The sequence below is a fragment of the Chiroxiphia lanceolata genome, chromosome 2 (assembly GCF_009829145.1).
Source record: "Chiroxiphia lanceolata isolate bChiLan1 chromosome 2, bChiLan1.pri, whole genome shotgun sequence".
In the NCBI taxonomy this organism is placed as follows: Eukaryota; Metazoa; Chordata; class Aves; order Passeriformes; family Pipridae; genus Chiroxiphia; species Chiroxiphia lanceolata.
The window spans coordinates 91,170,101-91,176,100 of record NC_045638.1 but is presented as its reverse complement, the minus strand read 5'-3'; the positions used below and the strand labels follow the sequence as shown (position 1 = coordinate 91,176,100).

Genomic DNA, 6,000 nt, shown 5'->3' with positions numbered 1-6,000 from the left:
TTTTCCTTTGCTGACACTAGTGTTGATGTGGCTCAGTTTATGTGGTATATTAGGTGACAAAACCCTTCTAAATACCGGTTTTATTAGATCACTTTTCTAATATGTGAGTTTTGGATCCAGTTAACTGTGCAGTCACACAAAGGCTAGTCTGTAGCTAGCCAGCAGAAACAAATGATTAGGGTGGGATAGAGGAAGTCTAGATTGCCCTTTACTGAGTGACAAACATTAAAAATTCAATAGAAGCCATGGTCTTAAAAAGAAACAGTGACCACACAATCCTTGCTTGAGTACAGAGAGTTCTGACTCTCCTTTAGCTTTGTTTGTGGCTATACATGTTCACTAGAAAAGTATGTATAGTGAAATTAGGAAAAGGATGTACTAAGATGAAATGTGAAATGAGAAAGATTTAAACTAATAGCGGTGCTCTTTCAGTACAGCTCCATCTCTGAAGAATTCATAAAATCAAACTGCAAAATTCTTTAAAAAAAATAAAAATATGAAGAACTAGACTGTCTGGCAAAGGTTTTTTTACTCAGCGTAGTTGACAATAGTAAAATATTCATCTGGCCATCTCAGACCTTGTATGCATATTTCTCTGGATGTTCCCTATTGCAGTGTTTTGTGTATGTGGATGCAAGTGTGTGTGAAAATTTCAATTTGTATGCATTCAGGATAATAAAGATGGAGAAAAAAGGTTGAATGAATTAAATTAATAATTACTGTTTTTTCCACAACTTTATCTCTATTCCCAGAGTTAAATTATGCTTTATCAGGACTGCCACCCCATGTGGACGCAAAGATTATGCTACATTCTTCAAATTTATCTTCAATAAACTATCTTGTTTTAAAAGTTGTTGGATATTGAACCTAAGTTGGACTTATTTTGATCTGAGTCTTTTTTTGCTTGATCTTTCCTGGCCTGCACATTAGCAGGTTAATATCACTTCTTCCTTTTGAGGAAGACTGGCCTCCATTCAAAAATCTTACTTCACATGATCTGATCTTTTTCTGGAATCCTCATGGTCCTTTCTGCTTATTGTCACACAGGCTGCACTGGACAACAGATTCCTACCTGACACTGTGCTTTTCTAGCCAGACCGAGAGATACAAGTTCATTTCTGCAGCCAATGGAGTGGATTCTTGGTGTAGTCCAAAGGACTGCCCTTGGACTCCTTTAAAGCAGAAGCTCCAAGGTAGAAAAGAACAGTGGATATGGATTCCTCTGTCCTTACAATGGACCCAGAGTGGTGCAAAATGGGTAGCATAAGGGAGAGATGAATACATGGAAACAACTGGATAAACTGGAGTTATACCAATAATTTCTCTTTCTAGGGATTGTCACTCAATATTTCAGATTTTTGTCCCTTAGCAAGTTCTACAACTTGACTCAGTGTGAGGTGCAAAGATGATGAAAATATCCAAGCCAGTAGAGCACATTGCCCACTGCTCTCAGGTTGGGCTGGGGGAGGGGGGTAAGGCAAACTAGTTAATGTATGCTTTCTCCCTCATCAGGTTGAAAGAGCTGGTGCATGAAATCTAGTAAAGCAACTCTCCGGTCCAGTGAAGCACAGGACAATTGGCGGCACCTGAAAGGTTATCACTGTCTGCATCAGATGACTCTCCTATGTGAGGTCAAAACCCCATTGGATTTGTAATGAGGAGGTGGATGAGGCTGTAAAGTCATTCCCAAGTTGGAGCAGTGAGGGCCTTGGGGCAAAAAGGAGCCAATGGAGGGAAGAAAGGAAATGGGCCGAAAGATCATAATCACTGAATTTCTGCATCCTACCTTAAGGCTGTATTCCTCAGAGAACAGGATAGTGCCAGGAAACTAAAGGCACACCCACTGGCTGATTTTGATGCCCCGATCAGAAAACAGATAGAGACTGAGAACTCGGGGATACTGCAGTCTGTAAAGGGGAGCAGATTCCCTTGTAAGTGCCCAGAACCACGAGAGCCAGGCAACAGCCTAGCGGGGAATGGCACAAGCAGAACTTTGTGAAGATCCCAGAAGAGAAATAAGTGGAAAGATGCAGAGCAGGACAGAGAGAACTGGCAGTTTTTGGGACTATAGGGTGGGAACGGCAGGTAGCTGCAAGACAGGAATGATGGATGCTGGGTTTGAGATGAATCAGCTGCTGCAGCTCAGGCCATAGATAATTGTGAACAGAGGTCTGTAGTGAAGTGACTGCAGTCTATTCTATATTATGGCTACTGACCCGATCTTGCGGGAAGTCAAAATGTGCACTGCAAATTCTGAGAAACTAGTTCCCCTCTGCAGACCGTGTTTTTCATTTGTCTGTCATGCATTATTATCAGAATGCTAACTAGTTGCCAGAATCTGTATCTCATGACTATCCTGTGCATTACACAGGAAGGCAGGCACCCCCCCTCTTTGCTTTCTCATGCAGAATTCACAGCTTCTAAGGTCATCAGTAAATAGAAAACTTAGAAGGAAGGGTGAAAGAGAGCAGAAACCTGTCTGAGGTTTCAAAATTTGGCCACTTTTCACCACTAATATTGGATCCTGAAAAATAAAAATATCGTGCTTCTTTTAAGAGAAGGTACCAGCAGCCAGGTTGTATCATCCCAAGATGTGCAAGATCACCTGCAAGATGTGAAGATAACATCCTTTCTCCAAATATTTTGCATATCTCACCAAGACACAGTAACAACAAATGAAAAGCTTCTGAGCTGGGAGTGATGGATCATTATTTAAAAAAGGAATGAAAATTGGATTTCTACTGAGGCAGAGGCTGTGTAGCCACTTTCTCTTCTCATTGTCTTCTTGTGCAATTTTTGTTTTCATTTTCTTTTACTTGGATTACTGTTAATTATTTAAAATAATAACAGCAGAATTATACTAAAGACATATAGTATGAATCAAGCCTGTATTAAATCTGGTCTTTAACAGCAACACAATGAGTCACCTCCATGAGGCAGTCCTTTCCAACTAGCTCAAACAGCTGTACTAGTACAGGATAAACTAGTTTTTATGCTTAGACTTAACTCATTTTTTTAAATATCTAGATTTAATGGAAATAAACAGCCCTGCCTTTCATTTCGAATGAAGTGAATTCAGATAAAAGAGAAAGATCACAACTGGAAGCTTCTAAATCAGACTACTCCACCAACTGCTGGACCTCCTTTTTAAATACATGAAGAACCTGATTCCTTCATCATCAACAGAGGAGTGAGAAAATCTTTAATTGTTGAAACACCCCCCTGTATGGCCTGTAAAGCCTCACATCATTTACCCAAATATCTTTATGGCAATCATCAACCACCTCAATATGCATTCAGTAAGTATTGAAATCTCCTCTACAACAGTCTCACTATGCTTGTTTTGAAGCATTTTTATGTTTTTTTCTCTAATTTACTTCAGGCTGCCCTGATCAAATGTAGACACAACATAGAAAATAAGTTACTTGAAAAGAATTTCAGCTTCTTATACTTATTATTTCAGAAAGTCATTGTTATTAAGCAAGTTCTTAAGAAAATTACTATACTAAATTATGAGAAAAACAATATGGGAAATTTTTTTGGCCTTCTGTTCTAATTATGCTTGCTTAATATTTTCAGGGTTCTTTTTTTAGCAATGAAATCAAGGAAGTAATTTTTAAAAAAGCTCAAAAAATTCAGGGATTCAGTCCAAGATGCACTGTAGTCTTTCTGCAGAAGACATTACAGTGCTTGTACAATGCAAGTTATGTTCACTTCCCATGGAATCTGCATATATCCATAACTCTGCTTTTTATTCAGCTTTTATGATGTAGATATTAATGGTTTTCTTAATTTGTGAAATGATCCAAGGCCTATCTAGAAAAAGATACAATTTAATGACTATTTAATTACATTAATAACTGTAATTAGTTGTTATTATTATTTAACAAATTAATATATATCATTATAGCAATAGAATGAGGCCTCCAAATGGGTGGAGGCTACATATACCCAAGGTTCTTGCAAATGAGAATGTGAGGCAGCTCTCCATTTTCTTATTGAAAATACAGAGAAGAGGGATGGTATAACAACCGTGGGAATGCAAAAGTCATTAGGTGCATTTTCAGGGCCTTGAATCCCTTTCTCCCCGGGCAAAACATCAGTGACATTGTTTTGACATGTTTTCTTTATAAACGGGCAATTATACAAGGTTCTGTCTTAATTTCTCTTGAACCCATTCCAGAGTTGACCACACGATGTAACTACTCATCAGATAAGGTACACAAATCACTGCTGCAATCTCCTTCCAGGCTGTAATTTGGTTTGGGGTAAATGAGGGCAGTACAATGATAAGATGGAGATGCAAGATAATTAGGTAGTTGGTAAGAAAGACTGTGATAGTTCACTGCTGCCAGAGGTGTTACTATGAACTGCCCCTGAAGCTGCACAATCTGTGTCATGCAATATATTTCAGTCACTCTTACTAGCAAGGAAAAATATATAGTATTAAAAATAACTAAATAATTAAATCTGTGTTTAAACAATTTAATATGATTATTAAGAAAATTAGTCTTCTTTCATTTTTATTAATCTAATCATACTTCCTAAATAGCTATGGAACACTATATGTTAACCTTGGTAATTTTCAGTTCTGAATTTCCCATGGGACAGATATCATTCCAGTATCCCTCTACCTCCAACTCAGAAAAGCTTCACTGTTCCAGTTGCACTGTTTCTGCCTTCGGTGCCTGTAAGCCTGGGTCTGCAATATTGACTTCCTGTAACGGAAGATGTAAGAGATTGCACTGTCACTTTAAATGTAACTGTATGGATTTTGAAAAGAAGTCAGTTGCAAAACAGCCATGGCTTCATTGAGGCCAGGATTTTGCTCAAGTAGTACCTGCATGTGTGCTGGCTAAGTGGGAGTATGACAAATAGTCTTCAAGGAGTCTGACGTAGGAAGTTACACAATGCGATACTCTAAAGTGTTAGGGTGTTGGGGGTTTTATTTCTTTCAGTTTGCTGAAACAAAGCCAGTCAACCCAAAATTGAATGTTTCAATGTTATTTCTTGGGAAATTATTTAAATTGTGTAAACAGAGTTGTCTGGAGAGGGAGAGAGAAGTGTTTGTGTCCTACTGTGAAGCATTTGGACTGAGAGGACTGTGTTGCAGGACAGATTGGACAGGTAATGGCTGCAGCTGCAAAGATATCTTAGATGCTTTGCATTATCTACATCTTCTGTAGTGTGCTTGACCTTCTTTTTATCTATTGGATAAAGCTGTTTTAAACCTGGGACCCTCCCTTTTATTGATATTCTTTTCAAAATGGGAATGTATTGGTACTGCCAACAAACAACTTTTGCTGTTTCTAATGCAAGTGAACATGTTTTGAAAGTGTAGTTGTGGCAGAAGTATTCCCTAGTATGATATTATTGTCATGCTTTCTCAGAATTGCAACAGAGGACAGAAGTTGTCAGAATGTGCATTCTTCCCATAATACTCTTGATTATGTGATGCCCAATCTGTAATATGATCTGTATGTTTTGGAATGTGAACCGTGCCCACCACTGCAGCACCTGAGCCCAGGTTCTTACTGAGTTTCTTCGTTTATGTCTTGTAGTCTAGCCCTAGGAAACAAATAGCAGAAGTTGTTTTGAAGATTTTTTTTGTTGCTGTTCCTCTTTATTTCCAAATATAGCAGATTCACAAGTGTTTTCTTGAAGATGAACACCAAAGGTGGGGAAGTTCAAATGCCTTATATTTAGTAACTGATGTGACTGCCTTCTGAGTTTCTTTTCATGTGAAATGACATAGTTAAAAAGTGTATTCTAAGGGTTTTCTCCCCATGACTTCCTACTCATGGCTTGAAATGTTTGCTGTTTCTACATAACATAAGCAATAGCTATTAATATAAAAAATACTTTATATAGTTTCATAGGAAAGGATAATACTACACAGTGGCTAGGCAATATTAAAGAACTGCCAAAAAACATAAAAATGCTAGAAATTACATTTGCTACCCAGTAGTGAGAAGTATTCCCAAAATTGCAAAACAATCT

General features: G+C 38.0%; 1 protein-coding gene across 1 annotated transcript in view; it reads left to right on the top strand.

The window, feature by feature from the left end:
• Positions 1–4,916: 4,916 nt before the first annotated feature.
• Positions 4,917–6,000, top strand: part of LOC116783247 (transient receptor potential cation channel subfamily V member 6-like) — a 36,413-nt gene continuing 35,329 nt past the window's right edge. Inside the window, exon 1 of the mRNA XM_032680608.1 lies at positions 4,917–5,127. The gene's annotated coding sequence lies outside the window, so the exon portion shown is untranslated. The remainder of the gene's footprint in view (positions 5,128–6,000) is intronic.